The sequence below is a fragment of the Acomys minous genome (assembly GCF_964271855.1).
Source record: "Acomys minous genome assembly, chromosome: 11".
Taxonomy (NCBI): domain Eukaryota; kingdom Metazoa; phylum Chordata; class Mammalia; order Rodentia; family Muridae; genus Acomys; species Acomys minous.
In genome coordinates, this window is record NC_140492.1 from 76,164,794 (window position 1) to 76,190,218 (window position 25,425).

The following is a 25,425-nucleotide window of genomic DNA, read 5'->3' on the forward strand; positions in this document are numbered from 1 at the left end:
TGAAGAAAATTTAGTCTTATGTTTTCAATTTTTTCCCTAGAATGTAATTGTAAAAATCATTCTTTATGTTCACAATATTTCACATGTATCTGTTTGGGCAGGAATGTCTCATAAATTATGAACTACTTTCAAAGTCACAATAGGGTAGAATTCTCCATAATGGGACAGAAAAAAGTTCATACCCAGCATACCAGCAGAAGTGAAAAACTTCTTAGGAAATATTGTCTGGGAAATATAAAAATTATCTCTTATAACATAGTAAATCAACAAACAGGGATCAAATTAATTCCTCCAATAACCATCTCAGAGAAGTATGTGTTTATAAATAAAAGCCTAATGGGGTAAGCAAAAGAGCGAGGCACATGTGATTATGGATTAAAGTACATTTCTTGTAATCAATTCTTCTTTGCAGACTTTGACCATAGGTGTTCCAATGCAAGACTCTATGAGTTGGACATATTGTTTAGTCAACATATTTTATATTCATCTGAATGTGCCACCTGTGTGAGAGAGACACTTGCAATGAAATCAGCCTGTCACACCCTACTGTCAATGTTGTGCCCTAAGTTTTTAAAGACTTACTTATTTATCATTTATTATTAAAAAGACTTATTTATTTATTTATTTGTATGTGTGTGTGCCTGCATAGATTTATATGCACTACATTTGTGTAAGTGCTCCCAGAGGACAGAAGAAGGAATTGGATTCCCTGGTACTGAAGTTACAAATAATTGTGAGCCACTATGTGGATTCAGGGTCCTCTGCAAGAGCATGCATGTAAGCCATTTCTCTAACCTTGTATTTTTAAAATAAAATAATAATAATTACAAGCTAACTGATTCCTAGGAATTAATATAGTTGTGTAAGAATGAGAAAATAATGGTTAGACTCTTATATTTAATTATGAGGCAGCAAATGAACCAATATAGTCTACATTTCAATTTGTCAACCATGCAAAGTAGGAAGAATAAAGGCATGGTATAACTGGTTAGTGGGACATATAGAGCATGTGCAAAGAGAGGAAAAGTGTTAAAAGAGTCTCCAGACAAATAAGACAGCTATAACAGATGCTAGCAAAAGGTATGCAATTGCCTTAAAGATTTCTATAAGCATTTTAGAACTTAGTCTAAACTTGGCAAACAAAATCACTTGTTACACAGACTGCACTGTCTGTGAAAAAAACGTATGTTTCACAAGATGTCTTTAAGTAGAAGACAAACAGTGGTGCTGTACCCAGTTCAGGGCTTTGTCATTGCATAGGTAAAGGTTCAAATCTTTTCTCAGCTTTGTTACATGATCTGAAAAATTTCAGTTTAGCAGTATCATTAAATCTTGTCCTTAGTGATACATGGTGAGATGTTTTAGAGAATTTGAGAAAGAAGGTATGAATTTCAATATTTTAAATGTGTTCAAAATCTAGGCAAGGAAAGTCAATTGGTGGGTTTTAGTAATCTTCCTCTAGTAAAAGAATCCTTTGTAAATCCCTCATGTAAAAAGTTTAAACTTGCAAGTGTTAAAGGAAGCCCACAGGGTATTAAAACCCTATAGCCATGTGTACAATAGATTTATGTAATCAACAGATTTCCTCTAGTAATATGTTCTTGATTTGGTATGAATTTATGCTATTTTGGTAAAAATGAGTTGGTTGTTATCCTATTAACTTTCTATTCTTTGGGAAAACTTGATAAAATGTAATGTAATTAATTTCTCCCTTAGGAAGAATTGTGGGTGAGTGTAGTGGTTGGTAACCTCAAACAAGGTATGAGTAAGTTGAATGACTTCTGTGGGCCTCTAATTTTATATGTGCCCTGCAGAGCTGGCAGCAGTGGAAGAACACATATCTGGATCCTGGGCAAGTGAGGACAGAGAAAATACATGTCAGTTTCCTTTCACCTCAGAGGGAACATTCTTGCAGTCACCCACTTCTTTTCCTCTTTCCCCCTCTTCCTTATTTCAGCAGTGTTCAGTATGAATAAAGTGTCTTGCACATGCCATGTAAGTGTTCTACTGCTGACCTGTGTCCCCTGACCTCTCACTTAATCTTTCATTCATTTTCTATCCTTCCCTTTTTGAGTTCTCTTTCTATATCTCTTGAGAGCTCATCTAAAGTAAAGGGTATATATTGTAATCCTTGTCTCTATGCTTGTTTCTAGGAGACGCTGAACATAGTACATTGATGTTGTCAACTGCCAGCAAGACAGTGTCATTTTTCTTGCCATGAACAAAGGAAGGCTGTGTTTTATCTTGCCCATTCAGTATTTGACATTTTCTTCCTATTCGACAGCAGCCTAAAAAACTGCTGATTGTCTTTCTTAAAGCATACACACTATATTAAGGGATGTTTATATTAAGTTTAGACTTAACTTGAGTTTGAGTGCTCCATCCTTAAACAAAACAGCATCTGAAATTTTTCCAAAGGGATTCTTTGATTCAGTGATTTGTAAATTACATTCTATAAGTGCAGCTTGCAAAAGAATTTTCCAATATCCATAGGTGTCCATAAATGTCTTGGATAAGACACAGTTCAGCACCAGTGTATAATATAGTTTCTTTAAAGTTAAAGCTCCTCAAGTTCCCACATCAGCATCCACCCATTTTACTCACTGGCTAAGTCTCAGTTTGAGTGGGAGAATTGAAAATGCTGGGTAAGAAGCTGAAGGTGTAGGGACAGGAATTGCATCCACACAATTCAGTTATTCTTTCATTCATAGAATAGTTATTGAGTACTAACTTTGTGAAGGGCATTTTTTTTCAAAAGTTGATGAAGATGTGAGTACCAGTATTTAATTTATGTTATTTCTGTTTTGTTTGTTCACCAAATTGTAAGTAACATTAAAGGACCAATAATTCCTTGATTAGTGTCCAGCTTAAGCAAAAGATGCAGGCTTGTGTGGTGCATGTGCTAGTGAGAAAGTGTGAAAAAGTAGACTGTTAAGGATCTGAGTAAACCTCTCTCCACTACAGTCCCTTTCACTGTTGAGGTATACATCTCTGTGTGTCTCATGCGAACTCTCTTCTATGTGTGTAAAAATGGATGAGTCAACTAAGAGTTCTTTAGGGAAAGAGTATCCATTGATTGTGAGATGTGATCTGAGCCAGGTAGATGCAGAACCAGGAACTTCCAGAGCCTGATGAATGCATGTGAATCACAGACCCAGACATAAATTAATGTACCCATGAACAAATGATTTTTGATAAAGAAGACAGAAATATACAATGGAAAAAAAGAAAACATTTTCAGCAATTGATGCTGGTCTAACTGGATGTTGTTATGTAGAAGAATGCAAAATGATCCATATCTATCACCTTGCATAAAACTCTAATCCAAATGACTGAAGACCTCAACATAAAACTATAAACACTAAATCTGATAGACAAGAAAGTGAAAAATACCTCTGAGTGCATTTGCAAAGGAGACAACGTTCTGAATAAATCCTCGTGAAATTGAAAAGCTTCTGTAAGGCAAAGGACACTATCAATAAGACAAAACATAAGCATACCTAAGTTCTGGGACTGCCCGCATCTGTTTGGCCAAACAGACCCTGGCCTTTGATCTACTCTCTTTGTCTCTCCGTAAATCTAAACTCATGACATTGTAGATGACATTCTCCTCTGCAGAACTTTCTTACAAATTAGCCAAAATGATATTTCTGCTTCTCTAATTTTTTTCCAGCCAGATCCTGTAGCAAAGCCACAGAATCTCACATCTAAGGTTCAATTGTCCATCCCTCAGGTCACCTACTTGGGACTAACCATGACCCCAACCCACAAGGCCATTACCTTGGAACAGCTGGAACACGGTCCCCTTGCTCAATTACATTTTCCTTAGCTATCTGTTCTCGATAGTTTCCTTCACTGCCTAAGCTAGGCTGTTCTAAAATTCACTCTGTAGACCACACTGACCTTCAATTCAGAGATCTGCCAGCCTCTGCCTTCTGAGTGATGGGATTAGAAGTGTGCACGACCACAACAAGCTCTAAACTTTTCTTTAATTCCCTTTCACTTCTTTAAAATTTCTTTACACAAGTTGGAAGTTTAGCTGGGTGGGTTCTTGCTCTAAGGCCATTTCTCTTCAAGCCAGATGTTTACACTTGTTTGAACTCCTAAAACCTCAAAATCCTCCCCCAGTGGCACACTTCCTTCAATAAGACCACACTATAAAAGTAACTTTTATCCCCTGATTAACCTAGGCCTACTCCTGGAAACTTCTTGCCTCAATACAATCTAATCTAGACCTAGAGTGATTTTACTCACTGAGACTTACCACTGAATAAACTAACCCTTTCTTGTTCTTTCTGAGCTCTGGCTGCCTGGTTCAACACAGCTGTTTTGACTCAAACTCCTTTCCATGCTGAGTGATTCAAATTGGCTTCTCGTGGCTTCTGTCTGAATTGCTCAGCTTGGCGTCAGACTAACTTTTGCAATATATTCTAATCTTCTGGCTCATTCTCATTCTCTGGCTCATTTTGTCTTCACTTGTATCTAGCTTGTTCTCTCTTCCACCTCTCTTTGTAAAACTGCCTCCTCTCTCCCTCAGTCCCTGTGCTGCTCCCTTAAGTAACTCTTTCTTTTTCTCAGAGTTAGGCATATCCCATTCTGTCAAATTTTTCTCAGATTCATCATTTTGTCTGCCACTCCATTAGACACCACTTTCAAACATGGGTGATTTCTTCTACAAACTAACTTTACCTTCCTGGACCTAAGGTTTTCATTACTTGAAACTTGTCTTATACCAGGCTGGCCTTGAAGTCAAGATCTGATTGCTTCTGGTCCTGGGATTAAAGGCATGTGCCACCACCACCCAGCATTCCAGCCAGATCATGCAGACCTAGAAGGTCTTTGGATGGATCTCTTGTCAGAGAAGTGGTGTTCTGAATTAAAATTCCTCTACACCACACCTACTGCAACAAGGCCACACCTCCTAATAGTGCCACTTCTTATGAGCCTATGGGGGTCATTTTCATAAAAACCACTTTAGCCACGTATAGCCAAGATATTCTTTCACCACAAGCCCTTTCAGTTGGTGAGCTTTTTGTGTATACATGTGTAAGTATATGTGTGCATATGTGTATACTGTCACATAGGAATGGATAAGTATACACACATGGGTATAAATTTATATAGATATATAGATGCATATTTGTGTATGCAAGTACACATGCATGTGTATATAAATATACATATATGCATAAGTGTATATGTACTTGTGTATACAGATATCTGTGTGCACATATTCATATGTGTGTATACATGCATGTACATACATATGTGTGTATGTATGAATGTGTTGTGCTTATACATAAGTATGCATATTAGTATCTGTGTATTCATGTATAGAGCATATGTAGGTATGCATGTAGGCATATTTGTATATATGTGACTATGTACATCTGTTAATGTCTGTTTTTCTTCTCTCCTTGACTGGGTGCTGTTCTAACTTGAGAAAGACTTTTGAAGCCTATATATTCTAGGGAATTTAGGTGAGCAGTGTACACTATGTTCACATTTCCCTCTTCATCACTTACTATAAAGACAAAATCTTCACAGCTCTAGCTTTTTGGGAATAGCAAAGCAGACCATGGTAAGCAGGAACAAGGACAGAAGATAGCAGCAATAAGTCATCCTTTGGCCACATTTCAGTTCTTGGGACCAGGAAGGACATAGACCAGAGTGCCCTTCCCCCTTTCTGTGGATTGAGCTGTGTTAGAGCAGAAAATTCCACACCTACATATATGGGCTTCTTATTTTCATTTAAGGTCAGTCCTAGTCCAGCTCCGAGGGCTGAAAAGAACTTCCACCTGAGTGGTCTAGCAGCAGGTGACTTGTTTGCTGTTTCTGCTTTGACAGCTTTCAAATTCCTCAGCCTGTTTTGCTGGGCTCTGCTAGCAGTTCATTAATCCCCGTGGGGGCTGGGCAGGACCTTCCAGGTTTAGAATCTAGCTTCAGTATAGTAAGTAGCTTTGCTACCACTTACTGGGAGAGCAGAAGTTGGCATGGGGGGTATTTCAGAGTATCTTTGGCTCACATTTCAGGTATTAGGAGGGTACAAAATGGTAGTCTTTCTGGAGATTTTCATTTAAAAAGCCATGAAGTTTATTCTATCACCTATCTAGTCTAAAAAATAATCTTTAAAAAAAGTATGATAGTTGAAGAAAATACCCAATTGCTTATCTCTTTGAGTCTCCATAAATTACATGTGATTGCTTTCTGTTACTCACTTTCTCCCCTTGAAAGCCAGGGGACCTGGGAGATCACTGCTTAACTTTGGCTTTGTTGAGATCTTGAGCCCTTTTCTATGACACATGAGTGTACAAATGCCAGAATTCCTTTGTTTATATTACATCCATCCTACAAGTGAGATATGACAGAGGATAAAGTGTTTACTGTACCTTTGAGTAGTGGAATCTACCAATTAATTTCAGTTCTGGTTGCCAAGTTTGCTACTAATGAGCTCACTGTCCTTGGAAAAGCTGCTCATGTTTTCATTTTTTATTTTATTTCAAAAAATTTATGTATTTATTCAATTTACATCCTGGTCTTAGCTCCATCCTACATACAACCGAGGCACACCCTCCTTCCCTAATCCACATCACCCTTCCCTATTCCTCAGAACAGGGGAGCCTCCCTTCCCATCCTTCTCCCCCCTCCCCCAGCTCATCAAGTCTTTTTAGGACTGAGTGTGTCCTCTTCCCCTGTGGTATAGCAATACAGTCCTACCAGGGGAAAGTGATTGAAAAGCTGGCACAAGAGTCAATATAAGAGAGAGCCCCCATTCCCATTACTAGGGGACCTTCATAAATCCTGAGCTGTCCCTTAGCTACAACTTTGTAGGGGGCTTAGGTCCAGTCCATGCAACATCTTTGGTTAATGCTTTAGTCTCAGCAGATGACACTGGGCCCTGGTTAGTTGGCTCTGTTGGTCTTCTTGTGAGGCTCTGGTCACCTCGAGGTCCTTTTCTCCTTACCCCCACTTTCTTATAAGGTTCCTTACACATCACTCATTGTTTGGCTGTGAGTCTCAGGATCTGTTTTGAGGCTCTGCTTGGTGGAGCCTCTAAGAAGACAACTCTGCTTGATACCTGTCTGCAAACATAACAGAGTATCTTTAATAATGTCAGGGGTTGTTTCTCTCACATGAGGTGGGTCTTGAGTTGGGCCAGGCACTGATTGGCCATTCCCTCAATCTCTGCTATATCTGCTCTACATTTCTCCCTTCAAACCATGTAGGTGGGAGTGAATTTTGGGTTGAAGTTTTTGTGGGTGGGTTGGTGTTCACCTCCCTCTACTAGGAGACTTGTCTAGTTAAAGGGTGTCCTTTTCAGTCTCTATGGCCCCTGATATTAGGAGTGTCTACAAGAGTCCCTCTCACATCCCTCTGGGGGCCTACCGTGAACATAGGTGAGCAAATATCCTTGTTGTATTATGGAGCTTCTTTTGGCTATATACCTGGAAAGCTAGGTCTTAAGGTAGAGTTATTCCTACTTTTCTGAGAAAGTGCCAGATTGAGTTCCAAAATGGTTGTACAAGTTTGCACTCCCACCAGCAATGGAGGAGTCCCCTTTCTCCTCCATCTTGCCAGCATGTGCAGTCACTTGGGATTTTGTTCTTAGGCATTCTGATGGGTGTAAGGTGGAACCTCATAGTTGCTTTGATTTGAATTTTTCTGATGACTGAGGACACTGAGCATTTCTTTAAGTGCTTCTTGGTCATCAGAGATTCCTCTGTTGAGAATCTCTGTTTAGCTCTATACCCCATTTTTAATTTGGTTATTTTGCTTGTTGGTGTTTAATATTTTGTGGTTGTTACATAATTTGGATATTAGCTCTTTGTTGGATGTAGGATTGGTGAAGACCTTTTCCCAAAGTGTAGGCTGTCATTCAGTTCTGTTGACAGTGTCTTTGGCCTTACAGAATCTTTAGTCTCAAGAAGTCCCATTTATTAATTATTGGTCTTAGAGCCTGAGCTATTGGTGTTTTGTTCAGGAAGTTGTCTTCTGTGCCAATGAGTTCATTACTTTGTATTCTAACAGATTTAGTGCATCCACTGTTATGTTGAGCTCTTTGATCCATTTTGACTTGAGTTTTGTGGAGGGTGATAAGTATGAATCTATTTTCATTTTTCTTTATGTATACACCCAGTTAGCCTAACCACCGTCTGTTGAAGATGCTGCCTTTTGTCCACTTAGTTTCTTTGTAAAAACAAGTGTCCCTAGGTATGTGGGTTTATTTCCAGATCTTAGATTTGATTCCATTGATCAACCAGTCTATTTCTATGCCAGTGCCATGCAGTTTTTACTACTGTTGCTCTGTAGTATAGCTTGAAGTCAGAATGGAGATACCTCCAGAAATTCTTTTTATTATGTAGGATTGTTTTAGCCATTCTGGGTTTTTTTTTTTTGTTTGTTTTTGTTTTTACATGTGACGTTAAAAATTGTTCTTTCAAGGTCTGTAAAGAATTGTGTTGGTATTTTGATGAGGATTGGATTGAATCTATAGTTTGCTTTTGGTAAGATAGCCATTTTAACTCTGTTAATCCTTCTTGTCCATGAGAATGGGACATCTTTTCATTTTCTGATAGCTTCAATTTCTTTCTTCAGAGACTTGAAGTTTTTGTCATACAGATATTTGTCTTATTTGGTTAGAGTTATACCAAGAACTTTATATTATTTGAGGCTCTTGTAAAGGCTGTTGTTTCCATAATTTCTTTCTTAGCTTGTTTGTCATTTGTACATTGCCACTTTGTTAAAGGCGTTTATCGGTTGTAGGAGTTCTCTGGTGGAAAGTTAGGGGTCATCTATGTATATTACCATATCTTCTACAAATAGCAATACTTTGAGTTCCTTTCTGATTTGTATCCCCTCAATCTACTTTAGTTGTCTTACTGTTCTAGTTAGAACTTCAAGTACTATATTGAAGAGATATGGAGAGAGTGGGCAGCCTTGTCTTGTCCCTGGTTTTACTTGAATTGCTTTGATTTTCTCTATATTTAAGTTGATGTTGGCTATTGGTTTGTTATATATAGACTTTATTATGTTTAGCTATGTCCCTTGTATCTGTGATCTCTCCAAGATTTTCATCAGGAAGGGTTGTTGGATTTTGTCAACATCTTTTTGTGTATCTAATAAGATGATCATGTTAATTGCTTTCTTTCAGTTTGTTTATATGGCTGATTACATTGGTGGATTTTTGTATGTTGAACATCCCTGCCTCTCTGGGGGAATGCTGCTTGATCATGGTGGATGATATAATTGATGTGTTCTTGGATTCAGTTTGTGAGTATTTCATTGAGTATTTTTGCATTAATGTTCATGAGTGAAATTGTTATGAAATTCTCTTCTGCATTGAACTTTGCCATTTCCAGTTTGTTTAAATTAGTTTGTGTTTTCTTTATTCATCCTTCTTCCATATTCAGCTCTTGAACCATTTTATTAATTTCCTTTACCTGTTTGACTGTATTTTCCTGTATTTGTTGAATGATTTGTTTGTTTCCTGTTTAAATGTCTCAAAAAAGTTCATAAGCATAGCTTTAAGGCCGTTTTCCTGTGTTTAAACTGCATTCCATTCGAGTATGCAGTGTTTTGGGGTTTTTTAGTGGATTCATGTTACCTTGGTTACCTTGCTGATTGTGTTCTTTATGATGGCTTTTAGCCTTTTGCTTGCGTTGGGTATTAATACCTGAAACTTGCTGAGTTTCTCTAGCCTTTGTTATCCAATGAGGTCTTGCTGGTCTCCTCAAGACAGCTCCTCAAGAAGCAGAAGGAACCCGACAGGTCTAATTGCAGGAGTGGAGGACCTCTGGAACTAGGAACCCACTCTCCAGTAGGTGGAGAGTACAGGGACTCATGAGCCTGGGAACATGCGGGATTCCTGAACCTGTGATACAACTGTGGTGGGCCTCTGTGTGTCCCCAGCTCCTGGGATGCCCCCTCCCATCTGGGAAATAGCTGACCTGAAAGCTGGATCTGCAAGTGTCTGGAGTCCAGAGTCCACTTCAGGGGAGTCATTTTCAGGATATCTGGAGAAGTTAGGAGAAACACAAAAAGGTGACGGGAGTTGCTGGCCACGCAGACGCAGAGCTCCCACGGCACTCAGATTTGGCTGAGTTCTGCCATCTTGGCATCAGAAGCCTGTATTTTCTAGGCTTTTTCCACTGGGGACCAGTAGAGTCATGGTTTGAAGGTTGAGATTCTTTGCCCCCATGCCCCCATGCAGGCAATGCCCTTGGGGAAGCAGGAGAAATACAAGGCTCTGCAGATTGGAGCGTCTCTGGAACTGGGGACTCACGTTTGAGTATGCAGAAAGAATATTGGACCGCGAGCCGTGGATCTTGCGTTACTTCTGGACTTGGAAGCGAGCTGAAGGGAGCATGGAGCTGTGTGCTCCCCACTCCTGCGATGCCACCTACCTTCCTGGAAACACCAACTTTGGTCTTTAGGAGTCAATGGCCAGTTTAATGACTGGAATCAGTCTTTGGTTTTCTACTCAGATATGGTGGGTATTTATCACAGTTGTCTTGCCGAACCCCAGTGCTTGTGTTTTTAATTGAGAGGGTTTGTAATATTACATTTCATGCATTTGTTATCTGGTCCAACATTCAATACATAAATGGTGTTAGGAAATGGTGACTTCTTCTCATATACAAAGTGCTTGTTTTCAAGAAGGCTCTTTCTACTCTGTCTAGTTATAACAGCAAAAATAGAGTTAACATAACATCTAACACACTTTACAAATGCATCTTAGTTACAAGTGGGGAGAATGTCAAAGAGGATTATGTAAGAGAAGGAGGTTCATGTGAAAGGATTAGATCATCCTTTTAGGGACTAGGTACGTAGCGAAAGACAGGCATAATTTTAAAGTTACTAAATAAGAGATGCTAGGAAACTTAATAAAGACAGTGTGAATTAGGAAGAAACACTTTCACTTTCCATAGACCCACCAGCATCTAGGATACTAGATACACATCTGCAAAACTAGACCTGATCTTTCAAATAGTTACAGCAATGTCACACTACCTGACTTAGCATGTGTGCCCTGTACTGCCTGCCCACATCTGTCCCTAGAAACACTCTCTTCCCCTTAACACCATATCTTCCCTGTCTATCACTGTATCTCTTGTGAGAATTTTAGCACAAAGTTATCCCAAACTCCTCTGTGCCTTTGTTTGACAAATAGGTGGTAGAAGTTAAGGAGGTAGGTACCCGTGGAAAGAAGCTGTGTCATTCTGGGCTTCTGAGAGAGCAGTAGACCTCCTCACGTGCAAATTCAGTCTGTAACACACTTTCTTTCCTCTGGTAGGAAGGCAACAAAGTCCGCTTACCATGGCTGAAAACTCTGAAACTGTGAGATAAGATAAGCCTTTTTATCCTAAGTTGTGGGGTTTGTTTATTTGTTTTCAGTTATTTTGTCATGTCACCAGAAAGCTGGTACCCCAGCCTATTCCTGCAGCCTCATGATTAGGAAGTATACTGAGAACAACTTTATAGTCAAGTCATTTTTAGGATAAATTATTAACGTGTTTTTAATTTATTCTGTTTGCATTTTACCTTATATTTCTTGCTTTGTTTCTTTTATTTGTGGTGCAGTGACACTTGGAGTAACTCTATTTTAACCCCCCTCTTATGCTACTGTACTATATAAAAGCCCAACACTGAGACCTCCAACCAGGAGCTCTTTGCAGCTATTTAGTTTTAAGCAAAGTGAAGTGAAATTAAATTTTCATTCTTCAGTTGACCTGGAAATATTTCATATGTTCAGTAGCCTCATGTGGGCCATAACTAGCATAATATATGGTATAGCTGGTACATCTTTCAAAGGCAATAAATAAATAATATTCACATTTGTTGTTCTACACATTTTCTGTTCTTTTTATTCTTGTGAAATCAATACATTTCTTACAGAGTTTGAATCTAGAGGTGTTTGTGCATTAAGCTCATACTTGGGAACACATGAAAATTCTCTTCCCCCCTAAAAAAAAAAAAAGAAAGGAAGGAAGGAAGAATGAAACCAAATAAGAGCAGAGGTCAAGGACAGCGTGTCTTGTTTTCCAAGCAGAAAAAGAAAGTTCTGGCCATGTTTGTTATCAATTTATAGTGTTTGACTTTAACATTAACAGAAGAGCAGGAAGCTGCTTGGCCCTTTTAAGGGAAAGTGTAATTCACTTCAAGTTCAAAACTATATCAAACACAAACAGCTGCATCCATATGTTGTTAAAATGCTTTCTAAATAGTCCTACATAGATTAAACTTACGTTATGTTAGGGAAAAAGCCAAAGATGGTCAAGGACAGCAGAGTCTTTCTTCCCAGTGTTTCTAAACCCAGCCCAATGGGGGCACTGATACTTGTTGGTCATGATTACCCTGGGATTTTAATGAGGGTGAATTGCAGTTTTTCCCTGAGCAGTGTGTGTGTGTGTGTGTGTGTGTGTGTGTGTGTGTGTGTTTGTGTGTGTGTGTGTGTGTGTGTGTGTGTGTGTGTGTGTGTGTGTGTGCTGATGACAGACTGTCAACCTGATACAGAGTCCTCATTGGAGTAAAAAAAAACAGTCAAGTTAGTAAATTTCTAAAATCTAGCATTCATATTTTACATCATAACTGTTAGAAGAATAAAGTCACAGATCTTTTTGCAGACTTTGAACTAGATGGACTGCCTGTAAGAAGTACCTACTTTATGAAACTCTAAAAGAGATTTATTCAAATAGAATAGACTCTCAAATGTCCTCTGTTCCATAGGTTTACAAAGTACTTGCCTGTTACATCCCATGTACATGGTAACATGTCATTTACATGTAATTCTTCACAATCAACTCTGCAAGCATCATTTACGTTCATAGATTAGCAAAAGCCTCAAAGGTTAGCAGGCCTCAGGGTTATGTCTCATATGTGGCTACTAAGCAGATGCTCATTTGAAGATTTTCAGAAGGAAGTCTTCACATGAATAATAAAGCTCAGCATTTTTATTCATCTTTTTTGGTTATTGCTGTATAGAAACTGGGTTTTACTAAATGGCCTTGAATTCATTTATGACCTTGCTACACCTGCCACCGATAGTTTGTTTGTTTATAAATTACCAGTAAGGAACTTTGTGTTTCAAGATCTTTCTAAGCTTGTCTTGTTTATTATTGACAAGATAATAACACTCAACTCCATGCAACATATAAATTAGTTCCTCATAAGTTTTCAAATCAACACAGAGCAGTTGATTCATTACTTCAAGCAGCCGGTGGGAGCAGAGTCATAGAAAACAGGTTTCACACTAAAAGAACCAACCTTCCTAGCAGGAATTAGCAATTAAAGTAGAATCATAGCACCTGCCTCTTTTAGGCTTGGCCTTTCTTACCAATGATCATTTAATACGTAGCCAACTTGCTGAAACAGAACAGCTATTCATCAGGTTTCTACTTAGGAATTCTGCAGGTTGTAAATATACCTAGTTCCAAAAGTTAATTTAGAAGGCGCATTTATTTTAGATGCAGGAATCATTTTCTCATAATAATGTGATTATTGATATTGCTCATTTCCAGAATAGGTCATACAATCTTTCTTCACTTGCTGCATCACCGTGAAGTTGTTTATACAGTTGTAGACCAGAGGATCCCAACATAGTTCTTTGCCCCACAGACTCCTGAGCCCTGACACCTGCAGTGGGTTTGGGTGTGACTTGTGTGATGTTCTGGAAGATAAGTACCTCTCCAACCATTAGTAGGAGGAAGCAAGCAGGAAACTGAGGGGTCCTGGGCAGTGTAATGGGGACTATACTGGGAGAAGAAATTTGGTAAAGATTTGTGTGGAGTTGTTCTGGATGTTGCATCTCCTAGGTCAAGTAAGACCATATTTTCCTGTGAATGGCTCTGACCAGTGCACTGTTTCTGTAAGGCACGGTGCTGCAGTAGTGAGAGTGGGTCTCTCCTATACTGACTAGGAAAGTGATGGCTAAGTCTTGAGATTCGGTTTATATATTCCTAAATGAGATAACTCTTGTTTTTAGCCCACACAGCTCATAAGAATTGTGGGAAAACAGACTATCAAACAAACAAAACTGAGTTTTGTGGGACTATGTAGGACCTATGTAAAAGCCATACATTTAAGAAATTGTTATTTAGACTTCAAGAAGTTAACAGTTCTTTTTCCATATGCCAATTCTCATGCTGTTCCAGATTAGAAAACCCACTGTGGTAATTAGAATCTGCCTGGTCGGTTCCAAAAACACAAGAAGGCAAGTGTGAATCCTGCAGTGCATTTCTTTGAAGAATTAGTGGATGGCATGAACAGGTGCCTACCACTTATCTGCAGATTACAGGCTGGAGACTAGGCAGAAGCCACGCTTTTGTAGCCCAGCGTCCTAGCCACCCTTTGTCTCAGCCCATAGGGTTCTTTGTTACCCTGCGACACTGGGAGACTCGGTTCATTGGAAGGTCTCACAGGGCTCGACAAGTCAGTGAGGAACGTCGGGCAGTGCAGGGACTTGCAGGCGGCCTGGCCTGCGGCGGGGCTTCTCACAGCCCTCTTTGTTCCCTCCATTCTGCCTGCAGCATCTTGGAGACCTGGCTTGCGGGGCGGGGCGCGTGGGGCGCAAAGTATGCAGAGAGAGGAAAACAGGTCTGAGGCTTCAAGTCCAGGCAGGAAGGCCCTTAGTCATCCTAGCGGGCAGCAGGCAGCACCTTGCCTCTCTCTCTGGTTAGTCAGAGCCACACAGGTAAATAAAGAGCTCAGTGTCTGAGGGATGCTAGCTGGGAGTGCAGAGCCATGTCATTATGTTTCCCAAACAAAGGCTCCTGCAGGTCTGCAGGTCTGCCTCAATTGGTTTCCTTGCATGAACACTTGAAACACAAGCCCTAGGGTCAGTGCTTTGCAAACCTCTACCTTGCCCTGACTCCCCCGATGGCTAGAGGGGTTTTAGACCCTCTCCCTTAGCCTCTCTACACTACTCCTCCCCCAAAGGGCCTAGGAAGGGCTTTCTCAATTAGATTGGAAGAAAAACAAAAGACAGATATTAAGGAGGAAAATTAGTTTTTCAGAAAAAGAGTAAAATCTTGTTAAATATAAGAGATAGACCATTTTAACCTTAATTTTTGAAGAACTCTGTGATAATGACTCCTTGTCCCCACTTGCTAGTTAGGGAGGCTGATATTGATGGATATATGCAGAAAAAAATAGTTTTTGTGTTGAGGAGGGTGGTATTGGAGACAAAACTCAGCGTGTAGCACATGCTGGGCAATTAGACAAGAACTTCTTGGACATTGGGCTACATTGATAACTATTTCTTAAATGATTGTGAGACGGGCCTGTACAGTCCTCCAACTTGTGCTTCTCCTACCTTAACTCGGTGTCAGGAATAACAGATTTGGCGTGTTCTGCTGAGAAGTTGTTCTGGTGTACGTAGACAGCTATTTAAAGTGATGACTTTGGCTTTTGTGAGAGACAGTTAAGACGATACCACGTCTGATGTTTTCTATGTAGCTTACAGTGCATGCAAAGGAGACAGGTGTCAGATGCGTTTGAATGTCAGCATGTCTGATGTGTGTAGACGTCCACCTCTGTCACAGGCTAGGGGGGGTTGGAGTACAGGCTTTTTTGATAGGTGGCCAGAAAGCTCCAATTGTTCTGACAAACAAGGATCTTCAGGAGGGATACAGGCAGGCTTAGCTCATAAATATCTAGTGCTCAGTGGGAAATGAGAAGTCAGTGTCTGAAAATCTCTGTGGAGCTTGTGGACGTGTCTCTTAGTCAGTTTAAAGGCATGCAGCCATGTGAAGCCCATGAACAGGAGATGAAAACTGAGTATGTTTAGAAATGTGCTTACGTTTCATTGCTTACTTTGTAACTGTTGCTTTCTGGATAAAATCCAGTAAATTCCAGTTCTTCTGAAGAGAAGGTATTATTAAGTTCCTAGTAGAAGAGACAGACAGGATTGACTTCATTGCCTTTACTTCATCTGGGAGACATGCTTTATTGTTGTTGTTGTTTTCTCTTGCAGTTTATAGTGCAGATTTGAGCATATATCTCCATGAAGCTTTGGAAGCAGTGTCTCTCTTCCTTGGTATGCATTGAGTATGGCTGATACACATGAAGCAATGTGTTAGGTTTTCTTGTATTCCTCATATGTTTTTAATTGTTAAAAACATTTCTGATTATATAAACAATGACAAACAATAACAATTAGACAAACTATTTGTTAAAATAAGGGTCATGGTTATGAATAATTCTGCCACTACTTTCTCCCTGTGTCACTTTTTAATTTAATTTTTATTTCTTTCATGTTTGCAAACAATTCCTATATTTCCATTTTCTATGTCGCAGGAATTCCCTACTCAAATACCCTTTCTTCTTTATAAAAATATTAACATGGCTGGTATAGCCAGCTAACTTGAATTTCTAGTAGTTATACTCACACTTACTTTGTGTTCCAGACAAGGTACAATTTCGTTCATGGAAATAAAATGGAGGCATCCATAGGACGACTCTGAAGGGCAACTCAGATCCAGGATATGAAGACCCAGATGGAATAGGCACTTCTGACCCCACTAACAGGGGAGCAGGACCCAGAACTGGTGTCTCCACACCTCAGTCAACTAAAGAAGGAGGTGTACACTTGCTCCTTAGATGAAACCGGTAGAGATGTTCTTCCTGCTGAGGCCATGGCCTCTATAGCAGAGAAATCCACAGAGCAGTTTGCACGGGTTTCCTTGTTCCCATAAAACATAGAGTTCCTATTCCCCACCACCACTCTCCCTCCCCTGTAGAAGTGCCACAGGCAGGAGAGAAGCACAGGGAGATTCCCTACAACACACACTTGGATCCCAGGTCATGAAATCTCTTTTAGTCCCCAGGCATAGAATTCTTTCCACTGTCTACATACAGTAGACAGAGGAATGGCTGCTGAACAAGAACAGAGCCTGTATAAGTATGTGTTAGAAAGCTCTCTATCCTGCTGAACCTGAGGCTTTATTCCCCTTCTTGAGGGAAGTCGGGAGATACAACTGGCATTCTCTGGCCCAAAGAAGCTATTCTGTGCAATGTCCCAGCCCTAGGGGTTCTAACATCCCTGTCCCCATCTCAGACTCGTGACTCACTGTCCAAGGATGCTCTTTCTGTGACTAGGCCCAAACCAGCAGGATCAGTAACACTGTGCTCATAGACAGACTAAAGAGAACAAGATAATATTGTGAAAGTCTGCTTTTGAAGCCATAGCACCTAGAATTGTCTAGAAGCTACATGCAAGACTAAGCAAGACATGATAGATTGTGATTTTAAACAGGATTGAACGTTCCTAATATTACAGTGAATTTACCTGTCAAAGAAAGAAACAGGAAAAGTCTCAAATTGAATAAGAGTGGGAGCATTGAGGTGAGCACACTGGGGGAGGTGGGGACTCAAAGCCACGTTAAGCAATCATTTACATTTCACAGGGATTTCTTCCATCTGAACAAATGAAAGAAATAAGAAATGACAAACTTTAAAAAAAAAACTCTTATAGAATCCAAATCATGGGGATAAAGCAGTGTTTGAAAGAAAATTCCAAGAAACAATGGATGAAAATTTCTAAAGTGTGAGAGTTGGAAAACATAAACCTATGTTCAGGAAACCCTAGGTGAGAAAACCCTTGGAATACATGTCAGGGCTCATAGCAATTAAATGTGTGGAAGTTTTAGGCAAAGTAAATTCTTAGAAGCATCTGGAGGGAGATGCCTCATCACCTACAGTGTAAAATCTTATCAAAAAGCATGGAGGCATGACCTGTTAGAAGATAACAACAACAAAAATGATAATAATAAAAACCAATATAAGTGCTAAGTGCAAAAGTATCTGTCCAGAATACAGCTTTTTTGCTATCAAATCAATCCTTAGAAAGTACATATAACCACTAAAAAGAAGTAAACGTATATTAAGCACTGTATTGTGAATACTGAATATTCCTTAAAGGACAAGATGTCTCCATCTGGCCTTGTCTGGCTTAAATAAACCAATCTGGGAAATATCCCAGGCATCCTAAACATTGGGGGAGGAGAAACATCTTCAAAAATCAACAAATGTTGCTGGTCTAACTGCATGTCTGCATGTAGAAGAATGCAATTAGATCCATAGGTATCACCCCACACAAAACTCAAGCCCAAATGAATCAAAGATCTCAACATAAAACTAGATATACTAAATCTGACAGAAAAGAAAGTAAGAAGTAGCCTGGACCAGATTGGAACAAGAGAAAACATCCTGAACAGAAAACCAATACTCCAAGCACTAAGATCAACAATTAATAAATTGGACCTCATGAAACTGAAAAGCTTCTGTAAGGCAAAGACCACTGTCAAAAGGAAAAAATGGCAGCCTACAGAAGTGAAAAAGACTTCCACTGACCCTACAACCAACAGAGGCCTGATGTCCAAAATATATAGGCAATTCAAGAAACTAGACCTCAAGAAATGAAATATCCCAATTAAACATGGGGTAAGGAGCTAAACAGAGAATTCTCAAAAGGAAATTTCTAATAGGCAACAAGCACCTAAAAGAAATGTTAGCCATCATTAGTTATCATGGAAATACAAATTAAAACAACTCTGAGATTCCGTGTTACACCTCTCAGAGTGCTAAGATCACTGAAGTGACAGCTCAACCTGGCAAATATGTGGAGCAAAGGGAGCACTCCTGCATTGTTGTTGGGAATGCAAAATTATACAACCTATTTGAAAATCAACTTGGTGCTTTCTTAGAAAAATCACAATAGTTCTTCCTCAAGCTACACCACTCCTGGGCATATACCCAAAAATATTTCTCCAAACCACAAGGACATTTGCTCAACTATGTTAGTAGCAGCTTTATTTGTAATAGGCAGAAGGTGGAAAAAACCTAGATGTCCCTTAACAAAAAAATTGGTAAAGAAAATGTGGTACTTATGGTTGTGAGCCTAGCCTTTAACAGCTGAGCCGGAGACCTGGTGGCACTCAGAGGAAGGATTGCAGGTTACCAAGAAGAGACTTGATACCCTATGAGCATATACAGAGGGAAGAAATCCCCCTCAGGAACAGTCATATGGGAGGGGAACAAGGGGAAAATGGGAGGGAGGGAAGAATGGGAGGATAACCATTGAGATGTAACAAGAATAAATTAATAAAATGTTTTTAAAAACCAAAACAAACAAACAAACAAAAAAAGAAAATGTGGTACATTTACACAATGTAATATTACTCAACTATTAAAGGCAATGATATCATGAAATTGTAAGACAAATGAATAGAACTACAAAATATCATCCTAAGTAATGTAACTCAGACACAGAAAGATGAACATGGTATATATTTACTTATAAGTGGATATTAGCTATAAAGTGTGAGATAACCATGTTACAATCAACAGACCTAAAGAAGATAAATAACTAGTAGGACCCTAGGGTGGTGGGAAGCACATGGATCTCACTGAGGAGGGGAACTAGATATCTGGGGTAGATGGAGGGCATAGACTGGATGGGGAAGCAGGAGGGATCAAGTTGGGGAGGATGGAGGGAGAGAGTACTGTAGGAGAGAACTGGAATCAGTGGGGGGGCATCTCTGTGACAAACTAGAAGCTTGGGACAATGGAAACTCCCTGGAATATATGAGCGTGACTCCTAGCAATGGGGGATAAGGAATCTGAACTGGCTATCTCCTGTAACCAGAAAAGACTTCCAATGTAGATATTGAGACACCAACACAGCCATAAAAGCTTTGACCCACAATTTTTCCTACCTATGAGATGTACAGGGATAAAGATGGAACAGAAATTGAGGGAATGGCCAACCAATGGCAGGCCCAGCTTGTGATGCATTCCATAAGAGAAAGAGCTCACCCTTGACACTCTTAATGATATTCTGCTACACTTGCAGATGGGTCCAAAACATAACTCTCCTTGGAGAAGCTTGACCCAGCAACTTATAGAAACAAATGTTGAGACTCTCAGCCAAACTTTAGTAAGAGCTTGGGGAATCCAGTAGAAGAGGGCGAGGAAGGATTGTAGGAGCCAGAGGGGCCAAGAACACCAGAAGAAGACCTACGGAATCAATTAATCTGGCCCCACAGAGGCCCACAAAGATTAGACCACCACTCACAGCACATGCATGGGACAGACCTAGCCTTCTACACATATGTAACAATTGTACAGCTCTGTCTTCATTGTGGGATTCCTAAGAGCAGGAGCAGAGTATATCTCTCACTCTGTTGCCTGCCTTTGGATCCCTTTTCAGTAACTGGCCTGCCTTATCTAGCCTCAATAGGAGATGATATGCCTAGCCTTACTATAACTTGACATGCCAAGGCAGGTTGATATCCCTGGGGGGCCTCCACTTTTCTGATGGAAAAAGGAAGGAGAGGGTGATGTGGGAAGAAAATGTGAGAGGGAGGGACAGGGAGGAGAGGAGAGGAGGAAGGTAAACCTGAGATCAAGATTAAAGTAAACAAATCAGTTAGTTTTTAAAATGTAATCTATAAGAACATTTTACCCAAACACAAATACTATCTTCTTCTCTGCACTTTAATGGAACTTTCTCCAAAACTGACCATATACTCAAACACAAAAGATGTCTCAACACATAAAAGAAAATTGAAATAACTCTTCACATCTTATTAGACCACCACAGATTAAAACTGGATATAAAAACTAACAGAAACTACAGAAATCTTTCAAATGCATTAGAGGCTGGACAAGTATCCTTTTAACAAAAAGTGAGTCAAGACAGAAACAAAGAAGGAAATTAAAGACTTTTTAGAATTCAATGAAAATGAATACATAGCATACCCAAACTTGTGGAACACAAGGAAATCAATGCTATAAGGAAAGTTCATAGACTAAGTGCCTAGATTTGAAAAAATTGGAGAGCTCTCTCATACTAGCAACCTAACAGCACACCTGAAATCTCTAGAACTAAAAAGTAATCACACCCAATAGGAAAAGACAGCAAGAAGTAACCAAACTCAAGTCTGAAATCAATAGTATAGAAACAAAGATAAGAACACAAAGAATCAATGAAACAAACAGTTTGCTCTTTTAGAACACAAGATCAATAAATCTTTATCTAATGTAACTAAAGGGCAGAGATATGATATCCAAATTAAGAAAATCAGAAATGAAAAGGGAGATATAAAATAGAGACCTAGGAAATCCAAAAAAGCATATTGTCATGATTTAGAAAACTCTACTCCACCAAATAGGAAAACAAAAATTAACTAGGTAATTTTCTTGATGCCTACCACTTACCAAAGTTAAATAAAGATCAAGTCAGCTAATTAAATATACTTATAACTCCAGGTAATATAGAAGTAGTCATTACAAGAGTCCCCCCCCTCGAAAAAGAGCTCTGGGCCAGACAATTTTAGTGCATAATTCTACCAGACTTTCAAAGAGTAATGTTAATACTTCTCAAGTTAGTCCCCAAAATAGATACAGAGAAAACATATGAGGACAGATTCTCCCTCAAATTCATACAACATAAAGACCCAACAAGGTAAAACAATGCAGGACAATTTTCCTTGTGAAGATAAGTGCAAAAAATTCTAATAAAATACTCACAAATTGAATCCAAGGATGCATCAGAAAGATCATACACCATGATCAAGTAGTCATCATCGCAGAGATACAAGGGGGTTTAATGTATGAAAATAAATGTAGTCTGCCATACAAGCAAACTAAAAAATACCCTCACTCATGATCATCTTATTAAATAAAAAGACCTTTGACAAAATACAACACTTCTTAATTAAAAAAAAAAGTTCTAGCGAGATTAGACATTGAAGAAACATACCTATATATAATAAAGATAGCTTCTTTCTAGCTCAGAATGACTGATGTTACTTTGGCAGTTTGATGTTACCCATGGTGAGGGCATTGTACCATAGGGATCTGCAAATGCTTTGATAAGAGTTTGATTTGTTATTTTGTTGATTGTCTAGGCTTAGACAATGATGAAAGTGGTAATAATGAAGATGAAACTTAATCGTATGTCATGTTTAGTCCTGGAGCTGAAATTTATATTTAATGGATATAATTTGTAGAAAAAAATGGGAACTAGCTAAATCATAGATCACATATCATATTAAATGAGAATACAGTTATTGATAAAATAATTACTATATTTGGATGCAAGTCTAATTGCCAAATCATGATTGAATTGTACTATAGATTAGCTCCAGATAAAAGAATGTAACATATTAAACCAGTAAAAGGTTCATGAAAGTATTCTGTGCCAATAAATTTGTACATGGAACTTAGAGTAAATAATCTTATGCTAAAAGTAATAATAATAAAGACAGTTTATAGTAAACCTATAATCAACATCAATTTAAATGGAGAGAAACTCAAAGCAATTCTACTAAAATTAGGAACAATAGAAGGCTGTCTACTCTCTTCATACCTAAATACTCTAAGTCTTAGCTAGAACAATAAGAAAACTGAAGAAGATCAAGAGGGTACAAGTCAGAAACAATAAAGTCAAAGTGTTTTTATTGGAAGATGATAGGATAGTATATATAAGTGACCCTAAGAATTCTACTGGGGAACACCTACAGCTAATAAACCCATTCAGCAAAGAATTGGTTATAAAACTAACTCACAAAATCATTAGTAGCATCTTATATATAAATGACAAGCAGACTGAGAAAGAAATCATAAAAACAATACCATTTATAACAGCCACAAACAATAAAAAAATGTCTTGGGGTAACTCTAGCCAAGCAATGACATGCATGATGAAAACTTCAAGACTTTGAAGAAAGAAGATATCAAGAGATGGAAAGATCTCCCATGCTCATGGATTGGTAGGATTAACATAGTAAAAATGACCATTCTGCCTAAAGCACTCTAAAATTTCGCCACAATGTCCAGCAATATTCCAAGACCCTGAAAGCACAATTCTCAATTTCATAAGGAAAACCAAAAACCTAGTACAGCCAAAGCATTCCAAAACAATAAAAGAACTGTGGAAGGTATCTCCATCCTGATTTTAAGCTGTACCACAGAGGTATAATAACAATAATAAAAGTATGGTGTTGGCACAAAAAACAGACACATATATCAACATAAGCAAACTGAAGGCCCAGACATAAACTCACATACCTATTCTCATCTGATGTTTTTTTTATAAAGAAGCCAGAAATAAACACTGGAAAAAAGACAGCATCTTCGACAACTGGTATTGATCAAAATGGATAGCTGTATGCAGAAGAATTCAAATACATTCATACTTTTCAGCCTACATAAAATTCAACTCTAAATGGATCAAAGAGCTCAACACAAAACCAGATACACTGAACCTAAGAGACAAGAGAGAGACAAGAGGCACAGAAAACTACTTCCTGAATAGAACACTGATAGTGTAGGCACTAAAATCAATAATAATTAATTGGGCCTTCATGGAATTGAGAACCTTCTGTAAGGTAAAGGAAACTGTCATTTGGAATGCAAAAGAGTTTTACAAACTCCACATCTGATAGAGGACTAATTTTCAATAAATGTAAAAAACTCAAGACACAATACTAAAAAACCCGAATAATCCAATTATAAAAGGAGTACACCTCTAAATAAAGAATTCTTAAAACAGCAAATTCAAATGGTTGATAAGCACTTAAAGCAGTAGTAGCAACAAAATAAGTTTATAGTTGGGAATCATAACAACATGAGGAACTATATTAAATGGTTACCATCTCGGGAAAGTTGAGAACCACTGACTTAAATAAATGTTCAACATTTTTAACCATCAATGGAATACAAATCAAAGCAACTTTGAGATTCCATCTTACACCTGTCAGAATGGCTAAGTTCCATTACACAGTGACAGCTCATTCTGAAAGGATTATTTATCTGTTGCTGATGGGACTGCCAACTTGTACAGCCACTATGGAAATCAATATGGTGGTTCTTCAAAAAGATGGGAATCAATTAACCTCAATATCCAGGTAGACCACTCTTAGGCATATACCCAAATGATGCTTTATTCTACCACATGGACATTTGTTCAACCATGTTCATTGCTGCTCTATTCATAAGATCCAGAAACTGGAAGAAGAGTAGATATTTATTTATTTATTTATTTATTTATTTATTTATTTATTTATTTTTGCTTTTGTTTTTTGAGATAGGGTCTCTCTGTGTAGCCTTGGCTGTCCTAGACTCACTTTGTAGACCAGGCTGGCCTCAGACTCACAGTGATCCGCCTACCTCTGCCTCCCGAGTACTGGGATTAAAGGCGTGCGCCACCACACCCGGCTAGATATTTCTAAACCAAAGAATGGATAATGACAATGTGGTACATTTACATAATGCCATAATACTTAGCTGCTTAAAATAATGACATCATGAAATTTTCAGGCAAGTGGGCAGAACTAGAGAAAATAATCCTTACTGAGGTAACTCAGAGCCCAGAAACTTAAACATGGGATTATTCACTTATATCTGGATATTAGGGTTAAATAAATGATAACTAAGGTACATTCCATAGGCCCAGATTGGTTAGGTATAGAGAGAACTACTGGCAGGGGAGGCACATAAACTGTTTTGGGATGGAAAAATAGAATATATTTTATAGGCAGACTAGGGGCAGGTGGCACAGGAATGGAAATATCAGGCTGGGAGAGGGAAGGAAGATAGGATTGAGGGAGAGACTGTAGGAAGAGACACTTGGAATTGAAAGGCATTTGAGGATGATTTAGAAACCTAGTTCATTGGAAACATTCTAATATATGTGAAGGCAATCTTAATGAAGTTTCCTGATAATAGAGGATGTGGAGTCCCAATAGGCCATCTCTTGTCACCAAATGAGACTTCCAGTAGTGGGGCTGGGTTGCATTCAATTAATTTGTTGGTCATGTGGCTGTGGAAATCCTCGAACAAGCCAGGCTGATGCTAAGACAATGGGTTGCTCTCCGCAAACTGACAGTGGGACCCCAATGCTGTGGAAACACTCACATAACTTATTAAATGTAGAGAGATCAGGCTGGTGACAGTCTTCAGTATTCACCTGTACATTCTAGTGTCTTTGGTGGGAAGGTACTCTGCAAGCTATCAAAAGAGAAATATAAACACCAACCTGGTCACAAAACCTTTGAACTGCAATTTGTCTTCCAGGCAATACATGCCAGGGCAGTGGTGGCACAGAACTTCTGGAAGAAGTCACTAATATGATTTGACTTATGGCCCACTCTACAGAATGGAACCTATACTAAACACTACTTGGGTGACAACGAGTAAGAGACTAGATAGCCCAGAAACCTAGGGTAAAACCAAATACTACTGGTCTAAGAAGGAAAAAAAGTATCAATAAAATGACTTCTAATTATATATATATATATATATATATATATATATATATATATATATATATATATATATATATATAATATATCTTCCTCCTGCAGTAAATGGGAACAGATTCAAAGACCCACAGCAAATATTAATGGAAAGTGAGTTCCTGGA